At 42.7% G+C, this 13,938-nt stretch overlaps 1 protein-coding gene across 5 annotated transcripts in view; it reads right to left on the reverse strand.

Annotated features, from left to right (window-relative positions):
* The window catches only part of LOC111588170 (ankyrin repeat and fibronectin type-III domain-containing protein 1), a 161,270-nt gene that overhangs the window by 23,703 nt on the left and 123,629 nt on the right, over positions 1-13,938 (reverse strand). The gene's annotated exons all lie outside the window — the stretch shown is intronic.

Here is a 13,938-nt window from a genome sequence, read left to right on the forward strand (position 1 = left end):
TACCAGATTATCTCAACAAAACATACTTGCCTAATTAATGACTTTAGTTCATCATACACTTGTGCATGGATGTCAATGTTTTGCATTGGGGGGAAACACTTTAAAAAGGAGACAGGAACTTTCTTAACAAGACATATCAAAATGATTTAATTCTGGTGAATTTCTATGCACCTGTGTTCATGTTCTGCATCAGATTATGTTGAAAATGTCTTCATTTATGCAGAGATAAACACAAAATTCAAGCAACAGTTGACAGTTCAAAATCTAAAAGAATATAGTGCAGTAATGCTCTCAGGTGTTTTGTATTGCTTTCAAATATTTTTTCTCCTGTAGAGCAACTTTTCTCATTCAATATTATCCCATACTGGCTGGCTATACTCTTCTCTCCCCATAATTTCTGTCCTTTGCTTGGGGAAATGACCTCCTTGAAAAGTACTGATGTGTTTTAGCAGGATTTCAATATATCCATGTCTTTCTGCGCATTCAGGACTTATTGCATAATATCTGGGTTTGCCATGCTAAAGATGAAAGTTTGCCCCTGTTGGAGGCATTGTCTGTGAGTAAAAGCTATAGCATGTTTTGTCTTCCTTTCTGTTCTTAGCAACAGAGACAAAAGCACTTATGGTAAATATTGAAGTGACTACATACCCTGCATCACCCTTTAAATCTATGTCTAAGCATTTTCTGCATTTCTGTTTTAGAGGGCCAAGGAAAAAGAACACAAAAGACTAAAAAACACAGTTTTGTTGACTGACACTGTTAGAAAAAAAAGGGTTACAATTTTACTCCTTCGAGTAGGAAACTGAAACGCAATAGGATCGAATGTGTGAATACTTTTTTCAGAGCCAAAGCATCACTGTCTTACATGACACACATTGTGCATTGCATTCACTTTGTAGATCAGTTGTTGCAACAAATTCAATGGCCTGTGTTGATGTAACAGTATGTACGGCAATTCCTGTCAACATTTTTGGATACTCTTGGCCCTCTTCCACAGAATATGCAGAATGGTAAACCGATCCTCCACAGCTTTTTTCTCTCTAGTTTGTGTATATTAACAGAGAAGAAAATACAGAATGTGATTATCAAAATAACCCCATGGAATAGGGGCCCAAAACACAACTGATCTATGTCATGGTGATAAATTACATTAAAGTGACAGACGGGCACCATGCTGGCATTATCAGCTCGCATTCAAAGGTGCCATATGAGTCATCCTGAACTGGTAATACCAGCCTGGTAGCCAGTATGCCACTGTGGCTCTGTCATCTCTTTCTTCAAAGAGATCGCCACCTCTTTCTACTCATTTCTTGGCATCACTGGTATGATGATTAAACCGTCCCTCTTCATCCTGCCATGGGAACTATGTAGATGACAGTGTGTTTCTCGGAGTGAGTCTGGTACATGGTATTCACACACACTCAGCTGCTGAAGGAAATGTCAGCGAGACTCTACAGGCGATGGTGATAGACTCCGTGTCGGGTCGCACCAAACAGAAGCTGAGAGATAAATGAATTCCTCAAGGATGCATTTTCAACAGCTTTCGCTCCCGTCTGTCCCACCTCTCATTTCCTTATCACCTCCAGAATGTTCTTCTTCTCTTCTTACCTTGATTCAACACTGATTCCTCATTTCATTGCGGTATGATTATGAGCACAGAAATCCTCTTAAAAATATAGCTGTTCTGGCATTGCAACTAGAGCAGATATTATTGGCGTGCCACTGATATATCAGTATTGTCATATAAGTTGTCTGATATATCAAAATCTTCTTTTACATACCATAACACAAAAAGATGCTTGGAATACTTTAGAAATGGTGTCCTTCCATAGTTAGTCCAACAGAGTGTGCAGAGATTTTATGGTTTACGATACTCTCAACACTGTCTGCAGTACATGTAGCAGAGAATGTCTTAGACGGTGATGTAGAGTCAAGTGGTGTCTTTATGGTGAGTTGCGAACTAGTTTGGGAAACACATTACTGTAATAAACAATGGCTCCATCATTTGGCTTTTAAATTCAACTCTAACATCAGTGTATATTTCGATATCAGGTGTTCTGGTATGTGTTTACATAATCAATAAATGACAGGAAACCAAATCTAACACTTTGAATCTCTGCAGCAGCCAGCATGTTTGTCTTTGGCCAAGAGTCGGTTACTGAATTTTGGGAAAACGTCATCGGTTAAATAACAAAAACGTACATGCAGTTCTTCATATGCAATGGTTTGAACAGGAGCAGGCGGAGGTAGAGCAAAGTATATGAAGGCATTAGTTTGGGCCATCATGCCAAATGCCAAGAAGTATCACACAGGCCAAGAACAGATTTGTCAAGGTGAGAACATCTGTAGGAAAAATGTTATTTATACTCCCGCTCAGCAATGGACGTGTGAGTCCACATGAGCATGCATACACACACACAAACCCTCCCCCAACACGTGCAGTTTGTGCAACAGCTGACGGCGGGCCACATTGTAGACTTTAAAGCAGCTCCAAGCCCCCGCAACAAGGCCTTTTTCACAGGGCCGATACACCTAAAATACCCCCGATCCCCGTCCCTTCCCGCTCCGTCCCATCCATCTCCACTCCATCCCGTAATAGAGGCCTTATTTTAGACATCCTCGTGTTCCCGGCTGGGCCTAACCTATTCCAGGGTTCCAGATAAAGCACGGCAGGTATTTGGAATAATTTTTCCATGGGCCTGGCCCGGAAGATAAAACAAGAGATATATTTGTAATGCGTGTGCCGGTATCCCATTTCAAAGAGAAAGCCCATTGGAATCCAGCCCTAGGCTTATTGTTATTTGCCTGAGATGGAACAGACGACTTTTTTCTGTCGGCAGGATGGTGCCCCATCACTCTCTGACGACATTAGGGTGTGTGTAACGTGGTGTGTGTATGTCTGTACTTTCAAAGAGATGCTGCATTCTATACATGTGACTGGGATGTCATTCCCCAATGACATGCCCCTTACCCCAGAGAAAGATAAAAGATGGTGCACGACAAATGGAGACATTTATAAAAGCTGTATAAAATCAAACCCTGTTAAGTGTCTCAGAAAGAGAATGCGATTTATGTAAGGCTTATCAGCAGCTAGTTTATTCTTACTGTAAACAAATGATCACTGGAATGACTGTATCTCTTTGACATGTAATCCAATCTACAGCTTCAGTGACTAAACAGCAATGTGCCAGCAAACGCATTGAAACTTTTGAGACGGCAGAGAAAACTAAACCTGTAGGTCACAAATATAAAAACTGAATGAAAACTGACAGTTGAAGTTGGTTGAAATCCATCTTCAAGTTGTTTCTGTTATAGAAGTGGTATATACCTTACACCACTGCTTTTGGACAAGCGCTTTAGTAAATACAAACAAAAAACCTGAGATGCAAAAGCTCAAACTGATACGAACACACAAATAACCACATGTGAACTCACATGAACTTGAACAAACACAGACAGAGTCTATTGCACACAGTTTCCTACAGTTTTACCAGTTTTGGGAAGCAGGAAGCAGTTCTTCTGGGAAACCAAAAGTCTCAACCAAAAGCCACGCTCCATGCTTGGCCCTTGATCAATCCCACATCAAATACATCCAGCCTGCTCTAGTGAGTCTGTATTAGCCCCACAAACAATCAACACCCCTAAGTTGCAAACACACATACACACAACATCCGCTTTATTAGTTATATCAGCCGTTTTACAAAAACAGCTTGGGCTTCCATTTGTGAGTCAGATGCAAGCATGCAGACAGAGTCTAGACATTTGCTTACTGTTTGACTAAAAGTCAAGATGGGAAAGACCTATGATTTAAGCAAATGTTAAATAATTGTTGGTTCCAGGATTGCAAAAAAGTTTCTGGGATTTTCTGTGCAAGCTAAAAGGCAGCCACAAATATGCACAACAACAGCTCATAACAGCAGTGTACAGACGGACATGTCAGAGACACTTCACAGCAAATCTGCAAACTGGCAGCAGAGTGGAAAATGTTGCTTAGTCTGATGAATCCCATTTTATGTAGCACTTACAAATGCTGTTAACAGCACAGCAGTAACTACACACACATACACATATCTGGTTCAAATGTCAATAATAATGGAGTCGTAAATTCCAATTTGAGCATTTTCTTGAGCTACCGATAAAAGCATCAACACCTGTTTCTGTTCTGGTGGTTCAGTTATGTCAGATGTGGGATTGGAAACATTTTCCTCCCTCTAATTAGCACCAACTTCTTTGATTCTGACACATTTTCCTTTGTTTCTCTTCTTGTCTCTTTCACACACAATTAGTTTTTGCTTGTCTCCTCTTCTAGTCATGCAGTAACACATTCTTCACATTTGTTGCTTCTGCAATTCAAGTAAAATTTCAGTTCTGTTGCAGGTTTGTTATGAGGTAACAATGAGATTGCATAGAAGTGGAGTCACTATTTTAATAGAACTAATTGTTCTGCCCTACTGGGTTAAAAAAAAAAAAAGTTCTTGGCCAGTGCTTTGTGTTTCTATAAATACAGATAATGTTAAGCTACACTATAAACAATGGAAAATGCCTTTAACATGCACACACGGCCACAATGCGTCTAAAGCTACAGGTTCTATTGCATAGTGCGTGTTTAGCTGGTGTGCCAGACAAGGACATTACAGCAAGGACTGTATTTTTGTTCTGTTTTACTTTGTGTCTTAGCATCTCTCTTTTCATCGCTCTCCACACTACATCCCCCTTCTCTTCTTGCCTCAACCCCATCTCCATCATATGCTCCCATCCCAGTGTTTCACAGCGTCTGTTAAGTCACCCCCTTCATTCCAGACTGCCACTGAAACATATAAATCTCTGCTGCATGTTAGTGTGTGTCTAATCATGTTTATTATGCACATTCACATTAGTTGACACGTATTACATCGGCTGTCAGCACAGATGAAGTTCCACAAAATAAACAAAGAGCAGGAGGTAGGTGGATGGACAGGGAGACACAGAAAAGGCAAAGAGCGGCACCATAAGGACAGTGCTCGCTGCAAACAGGGCGGTGGGGGTCACAGAGGTAGACAGCGAGAGGAGAAAGTCGCACAAACTCGCTCGCATATGCGCACACAGACACACATACACAGAGAACGCTGGCTGCTCTAAATGTGGCTTGTAGAAGGAAATTCTGAAATCTGAGTCTTGGCACCAGACAGGCTGGAAGCAGCCAGGCTGCTGGATGCACAGAGGGAGAGGGTGAGAGAGAGAGAGGTAGGGTGAGGAGGGAGGGGAGTGGAGAGATTGGGAGGACGGGGGGCAGTTTTGCTAGAACTGCCTTGGTCCTTATCAGCCTTTAGGCAGCATGAAGTCACGCCAACACTGTGGCCTGCAGCCTCATGCACACAAAGTTGGCATGGAAACCCACCAAATTCAGACACATACACTCTTGCTTACGTATAAAAGCACAGTTTAAGTTGAACCCTACGTAGAGAGTTCATGTGATTTTCCAACCAATCAACATACTCTACACATTTCATAGGAAAAATACCTGCTTTCACATCACAAGGCATCTACATAGTCAGATGCGGATGGATTACCCTACCAGATGTGTATCTGAAAGTAATGTACCTCATGAGCAAGATTATTAACATGGACTGTGGTGTTCAAATGAAGTTCTTTTGACAACAAACAGCCTCATAAGTGCTGAGCAAACATTACAGAGCCTGTTCAACTGTGAGCAGCAGACAGTAAAACTGATAGCAGACAGGATAAAGCCCCGGATTCTGTTGTTTACACCAGATTTAAACCAAGTGCTAAGGTGGGACTGTGTATATCACTGTTGTTTTGAAGTGATATTTGTTGTTAGCTTTGAGTGAGTCAGGTTTTTCCCTTGTGTCTTGAGACAGTTTTCATTTATAAAAGCTGGCTATAAACACAAAGCATGAGGCAAGGAATCTTGTGGCCCATCCTCTGAATAAAAAACACTGCTAGAAATTACTTTTTCCTCCATCTCAAAGATATTTCCTGTATGTCTGTCTGAGGAAGACACTGAAAGATTTACTTATGCTTTTATTTCTAGCAGACTTGATGAATGGCCGCCCAAAGAAATCTTAGAACAAACTTCAGAGGATCCAAAATGCAGCAGCATGTCTTCTCATCAAAACTAAATGTAGAGAAAACATTACTTTAGTTTTACAGTTTCTTCCTGGGAGACCCACTCATTTTAGAATTCATTTTAAGATCGTTTGTTGTACTAGCTCCTGAATAATTTTCAGATATGTTGCTTCTAGATCCCTAAGATTTTTTAAGCCTGGTTTCAGTAGTTTCCCAGAATTTAACTAAGATGTATGGAGATACAGCATTCCTCATCAGCTTAAAAAAAGACTTGAAGTTATGTTTTTAGGTTTGCTATTCATGCATCTTTTAAGTAGCTTCATATAACTTACTGGTATCAGACCTATTTTTATGGACTTTCATATTATTTATAATTCATTTTTATTCTCTTTCATTAAATCACTTTCAGTTGCTGTATGACCTGGGGTGTACGAAATGCTATATCAAGGTATCATCCGAATTGTCTTGTGCTGTGTGCCAAATACAGATAAATCTCAGAAGTTTGGTTCACTGTGATAAGCTGATAAGAGGAAGAGAAGTGATACCAGGGTTGATTTGTTCCGGCTGTGTTACATATTCTGTTTTCAAGTCATGTGGGAGTCAATTTTAGGTGTGAGCTACGTGCATGTTTGCAGAGCTACTGTGGACACCAGGTATATACAATGACATGCTCCCTCATGAACATGTCCTACGCTGTCTCCCTTTTTGTCTCTCCTTTTATCTTGTCCTCTTTTTCTCACTTTCTCTTGCTCTCCCTTGGGAGAACGGCAGAGAAAGAGTGGGCGGTCCGCTGTATGTTTAACCTTTGAAGTGGGCCTGCTGTGCCGAGCAAGGCCTGCCACCTGTTGGCTCTGTGTGACTGCATGTGTTGTGTGTGCACGCAGAGGTAAATCTCTCTAATTTTGATGAGCAGAGACAACAGTGGAGTCACCATGGGGATGTGGTGGCGGGCAGCGGCCGACGTTCTCAGGAGGGGGGGGGTTGTGTCGGGTGCTTCCAAGGTGGGATCACCCACACACAAACATACACACAAACCCTCCTCTGTCAGAGGCTTGGTGACACCATGTCTCCCACAGCGATCGTGGGTCCAGCCTGGGTGGCTCCAGGCCTTCTGTGTGTCTCTTAGTGTGTGTGTCACACCAATGGGGTCCCTGCCTGGGCCACCATATGCCACCCACCCAGCCAGGGAGAGGAGAGGGGTGGGGGCGACCCCTGGCCACCGAAGCCACCAGTTGGCTCATTCTCTCAGTCACACGCCGGCCGGGCGCCATGTTTAAAGTCCCACGGCTATTTATCTGAGATAGGGATAGAGGGAGGTGGTAGGATGGGTGGGTGGGGAGACTTTTCGTCTTACTATGATAGATGCTTTGCAGAAATGATAAGATACATGCTCACGCACATGTGCACACACCAAAATGGATAAATTGTGAGTTGAGTTGAGGTTTCAACTTGAAGTAATTATGTTTAACTTTTCGTTTTGTCGGGGGAATACAACCAAATCTAAGTTTAAAATAACTTTATTCTACATTACTTATTTAAAATGTTTTTGCAGAAAACAACAAATTCAAAACCCCTCTGCACAACCGAGAAGCCATGACTGACTCAGCTGCAACCAAGAGTCATTTGACAAAAATTGAGGGACCCGGCTGAACTGCAGACTGTGTTTACATGGAACCGACAGGAGACAGGAATGGGAAAATACATGCAATAAAATATGTGCAATATGTCGAGCAAGCCTTTTTTCCCCCAGTGTTGGTAACACCTGTGGGCACAAAATGTTGGAAATGTTGATTCCAGGCTTTTTCAATTTTTGTAAAACGAATAATGAAAGAAATGTAACTTCTGTTTTCTTTTATGATTTGTGGAATTAGAACTTTGTTATACTGCACAAAACACATTTTGAGTTTTCTCTGCTTCTAGCGGTGAATGTGCTATTTTCATAGATATGCAGATCTTTATATTGCAGTAAAAAAAAAAATTAGAGTGCAGTGAGTGCAAAATGTGACAGGAGCAAAAAACATCCAAAGATTTACGATGGCAAACATGTGGTTCTCAGTCACCAGTCAGACACTGAAGGGACCAAGGCCACGGCTCATTGATGCACATTGGCCTGTGTGGTCTGATCCAACAGACGAGCTGCTGATGCTCAAATTGCTGAAGAAGTTTATGCTGGTTCTGATAGAAAGATGTCAGAATACACAGTGCATCACAGTTCGTTGCGTATGGAGCTGCATAGCTGCAGGGTGCCCATGCTGATGCCTGTGCACCGTCAAAAGCACCAACAATGGGAATGTGAGCATCAGAACTGGACGATGGAGCAATGGAAAAAGGTGGTATGGTCTGGTGAATCACGTTTTGTTTTACATCATGTGGATGGTCAGGTGCGTGTGCGTCACTCACATGGTACCAGGATGCACTATTGGAAGAAGGCAAGCCAGTAGATGCAGTGTGATGCTTTGGACAATGTTCTGCTGGGAAACCTTGAGTCCTGCCATCCATGTGGATGTTACTTTGACACCTACCACCTACCTAAGCAGTGTTGCAGACCATGTACATCCTTTCATGGAAACGGTATTCCCTGATGACTGTGGCCTCTTTCAGCAGGACTTTGCACCCTGCCACAAAGCAAAAATGGTTCAGGAATGGTTTAAGGAGCACAACAATGACTTTGAGATCTTGATTTGGCCTCCAAATTTCCCAGATCTCAATCCTATCCAGCATCTGTGGGATGTGTTAGACAAACAAGTTCGATCCATGGAGGCCCCACATCGCATCTTACAGGACTTAAAGGATTTGCTGCTAACATCTTAGTGCCAGATACCACAGCAGACCTTCAGGGGTCTAGTGGAGTCCATGCCTCGATGAGTCAGGGCTATTTTGGCAGCAAAAGGGGGACCAACACAACATTAGCCAGGTGGTCATAATGTTATGGCTGATGGGTGTATATCTTCAGTACACTTTTCAGCCCTTCTTGTCACTTTCTTTTTTGTCACTTTCCAACATCTTTTCAATGTCTTTTCGTCTACTTCAGTCTCAATCAATCAAACTCTCTCCTGCCTCAATTCTCGTCTCTTCCTCCTTCTCTTCTTACCTATTTGAGTCTCCTCTGACATCCCCCATCACTCCACCACCCACCCCAACTTCTCTCTTTCAGTCCACCTCCCTCTCTCCTTCCCACTGCCCTCCATCCCCACCCCTGTCTCTCTGTGCCTGTGTGCTGAGTTGAGGTTTGGAGTGGAAACCAGAGTATCAAGTCAGAGACACACAGGACAAGAGGGAGCCAGCCTCATAAATCTCCCCTCGTGCAGCCCACAGCATCCAGAGTCAAAAACACAGCTTGTGTGTGTGTGTGTGTGTGTGTGTGTGTGTGTGTGTGTGTGTGTGTGTGTGTGTGTGTGTGTGTGTGTGTGTGTGTGTGTGTGTGTGTGTGTGTGTGTGTGTGTGTGCGCGCGCCAAGTATATTGCATGTATTTGCGTGCAGGTCCATGGATGTCAGAGACTGTGCATCTTAATTTTTGCAAATACAAGTAAGCACATGTGTGTTTATATGTATTTGATTAGACTTCTATTACTATGTGTCTCAGTACATTTTGTAAAGGGGCAAGAATGTGTGTGGATTAATGTCAGCTCTTAAATGCGAGTTTGTGTGCCTCTGTGTGTGTGTATGAGTAAGTAAAATAGAATAGCCCATCCAAAAGCTAAGAGGTTAGCAGAAATTCTGCTCCCTCATGTGGATTGGAATCTGTAGTCTCTCATCTCGCCAGCAACTCAGCCTTAACAAATTAATATTGCAGGCCAAGAAGCAGTTGCAGTACAAACTTAACAGAACACTTGAAACAGCGTGGTTAAACAGTTTTGCTCTGAGGAGAATGATTCACATATCCTTAAGAGTTTGTCATTAAAAAAGGTGATCAGACAGCACAAACTGTCATCTCTCACCACAAAGGTCCTTGAACTATTGTAGTGATCCTTGGGTTTTCAGTCATATTGTGTGGTCTTAATCAACAAATGAAGTTTTCCTGGTTGTTATGGGTTTAAAGACTTTCAAGTTTTAACCAATAACTCAAAGACCTCTTGCCCATGTTGGCTTAAAAATAAAAAGAACTGGAAACAGGTCTAGCACTACAAACATTGTGGTGTATTTTCTCAGCTGACATTGCATCTAATATGCAAATACGCAACTGTCAGCTGCACAACTTAATATAGCATTTTACACACTTCATTGCACGTGTCAAAGCCTTTTCATGTTTAATGCATTTTAATGCAGCCACTAGCAAAGTAAAGTGACAGACATTCCAACAGAAGCAGGAATCAGACCCTTTCTGCAGTGATTTTTAACAGATCTTTAACATGCGCTGATCAAAATTCCTAAAGAGAAAAATTACAGGCATTTATAACCTCCTCATTTGTCCCTTTTGTTTGAACTGAAAGCTCTCAGCCAAAGATGAAAGGAAAAAAACCTAAAGAGAGAATGAAAAAGAAAAAGCGGGGAATATTAAATCAAATTAGAACCAAATGAGGCGAGTGGCACACTGTCCAAAACCACTTTACACCCAGGCCCCCTGAGCATTGCCCCTCTTTTTCCACTAAGACTTTGGTGATTTCTCTGTTCTTTTTGTATTCCCTTTGTGCACAGTTCATAAGGATTAGCACGTGGGCACCCCTATCCACCCCCCTCTCCACACACTCAATTCAAAACAGTGCTAAGTATTACAATGTGTGTTTGCTCATGTATATGTGTGAGCATGAATATCAAGAAGAAAATCAGACGTGTAGACACGAGCTTCTGCCACTCAGTGAGCGCATGTTTGTGTTAATATATCAACTGAGGGAAAGGAAGGCTAGTTTCTCTCCTGACATCAAAGTTAAGACGTCATCTGAAGAGCGCTGTCGGCCTGGACTTATCCCTGAAGACAGGGTGGCACCAGGCAGAGCAGAGGGCCTTCAGAGGATGGAGAGGATGTAAGCCCTCCTGTGCAGACTGCATAACCACACACATTACAATCAAACACTTACTGGTGTGGTACCAACTGCACTCTTTCCAACTTGTATTTATGAAGTGGATCTGGTTTGAGTCCCGAATGTATGTCACACGTTGATGTTTAAGTACTTATGTATAGAGTTTCCTCTCCAGGAGTACTGCACGGAAACTGTTTTGGGAAATAAAACTACTTGGCCCGATATACATGACTGCCTTTCTATTGTACTCAGGGGTTTTGGCGAAGAGCTGGAACTGCTTCCCTGTCACCATGAGAGGATATGGAAACAAAGACTTATTTGCTAGCCTGATGCTGGAACAGAACCAGTGTCCCTTTATAGGCTCAGTATTGACTCTCAGACTCTACTGGATGTCTCCGGTGTCCACGTCATACACAGGAAATAAGGAAGCAAATATACACACTAGTGAGAAACAGACCGATGCTTGGCGAAGTGATTAGTTTACATGTTGAACTTTAATCTGATAACTTCTATTTATGACATAGCAGCAGCACACTGAGAGCTGCTCTCAAATGGCTTAAGAGAACCACAAGTAAATATAGATTTTTATTAAAAATTCTCTTAACAAAAATCTCAAAACACTAACATTTCACTTATGGACATCACTGATTTACACTGTAATTATGAACAGCGATGGTTTCCTGGTTAAAAACATGCCAACACTTTTTCAGCAGTCTTGATAGGTAGCAGCTACCTCCCCTGTTTTCCCTTTAACACTCCCAGAAACCCTCACTCTCCCCCTTCTTCCACTCTTTTCTCCACCCATACCCCTAGAGCCCATTTACTATGATTACCAATAACAATAACACCACCATTATCTTTTATTATCGCATTTTCCCAAGGCCCTGCCAGCACTCACAGACTTTGATAAAGCTACAAAACGGCTCCTGTTTCAAGCTTGTATATGGGCTGCCACGGCTCTGAATTCCCTTAATAGTCACAGTTTGTTTGGGTATCCGACGCGAATCGACATAAATGGCAATGGTCCACTAAATAGATAGTATAGTGTTAAGCCACCTGAGACTGCCTCGCTGCGGAGGGCTGCTGGTAGAGTTCCAGCTTGGTATTTTATACAACCCTTGTCTCACTTTACACTTAAAAGTTTCAATTTAAAGAGTGAAAGGAGGGGGCAGTGAACAGACACACATAATGAAACCTTAATTTAAGAGCATACATTGGTGGATAAAACCCCCACGTCGCCACATTTCACTTCTATTTCATTACAGGCAAACACATTCCAGTGCTTTCTCTAACTGTTTTACAGCGTCTGGCTCAGGACAGATACGATTTAGCCGTCATCACCGAGGCATCCAACAGTTATTCGAAAACAGGTACCTATTTAGATCTGCCTGATCTCTGCTGGAATTTTTCAGCATGTAAAAATGCCTCACAGGCTTTGAATGCATCACAAAATAAGCATAAATTGAGAAAGCGAATCACAGGTATGCAATTTTTAACTCACATTTCATATAAGATTAAATTAGTGTTTTGGTTCTTGTTTAGAAAAACACATACCTCTAGAAGAAGTTTGATGTATCGTAGCAATTTCGCACATTCTACTGCATTTTTTTGTCTGTATCCTCAGCAGGGCAAAATCATATTCTAACACCATATATTAAACGTATTGGCTGTATCACATCATATCACGTCACATCACATCATAGAGCTCTGCAATGACAAGTATTTCTGAAAAGCTCTCATTAATAGTGATCAAAACAAGACCGATTGCTTCGACAGACTACAGGAAGTGCCATGAATGTTCAACAATTTCAAATATGCAAGTGACTCATGGGATGTTTTCAATCGATGCTACAAGCACAGGTGTTTTCCTTCTGACGGCGCTGATGACTGTGCATTCCAGTGGAGCTGTTCTGGTCTTGTCAGGAGTTGGACCAACCTTGTTTCACCTCCCAGTAGCATGACTCAGCCCCTCAACCTTGAATCTCTCCTCCTGGGGTCCCTTATTTATTATGTCACAAAAGGCCAGTCACACTCCTGTAACGGTGGCTCGGCCCGGAGAAAGTCAGGATCCAGCTGTAACCGAGCCCCCCTCATCCCTCTCGTAAATGAGCATGTCCAATCTACCCACTGTGTTTCATTAAAACCAGACCACATCAATCAGGGCCTGAACTTTAAAGGCCAGGTCCCCGCTCCAGCAACATGGGAGAAAAACATGGAGCTGTTAAAGTAAGGGACCTCACACTGCACATACACTCTGACGCTCATTCACTTAACACCACATTTCTGCTGGAAGGACCACACATCGCAATGTCAGTCCGAGACCACACAGTCGGCCTCATAGGGCCAACAAAAGACCTCGTAAGACCTCACACCAGGCCCTAGCATGATTCGATAGGACCTCAGAGATTCACACACCTGTAACTCCACAAACCGCAGAGTAACTCTACTGAATAGCTACTGTACTCCCTGCACAGCAATTAGAAACCTGAAAGCCATCTAGAACTGTGACAGGGCATTTTTTTACTTGACAAAATTAAGTGCAAAGGAAGTATAAGATCCTCTTAAACCCAGCCCCTATGCTCCCAATAGTGAGAGAAGTAGAAAGGAACAGCCAAGAATACATAGCAAGAAGCTCAGGGGGGATGTCAGATGTACGAACGGCAGGATCAATGAGGTAGATAAACGAGTGGAGGCCAGGCAACAAGAGGGGAGACTGGGAAGGATTCCCATGGGTGTGGATGGGAAGGCAGCCTCGCGATGGAAAGCTTTCAAACTCCTTTCATCGGCTGCCTGAAGACTGGAGCTTTACAAGAGCAAGATGAGCCGGCGCCACTGAAGCTGCTTGGCGCTCTTCAACGAAACCCAGACCCGGAGACAGAGCAGGACCCTATCACCACCCTGCCCACCCTCAGC

The sequence above is a fragment of the Amphiprion ocellaris genome, chromosome 18 (genome assembly GCF_022539595.1).
Source record: "Amphiprion ocellaris isolate individual 3 ecotype Okinawa chromosome 18, ASM2253959v1, whole genome shotgun sequence".
Lineage (NCBI taxonomy): Eukaryota > Metazoa > Chordata > Actinopteri > Pomacentridae > Amphiprion > Amphiprion ocellaris.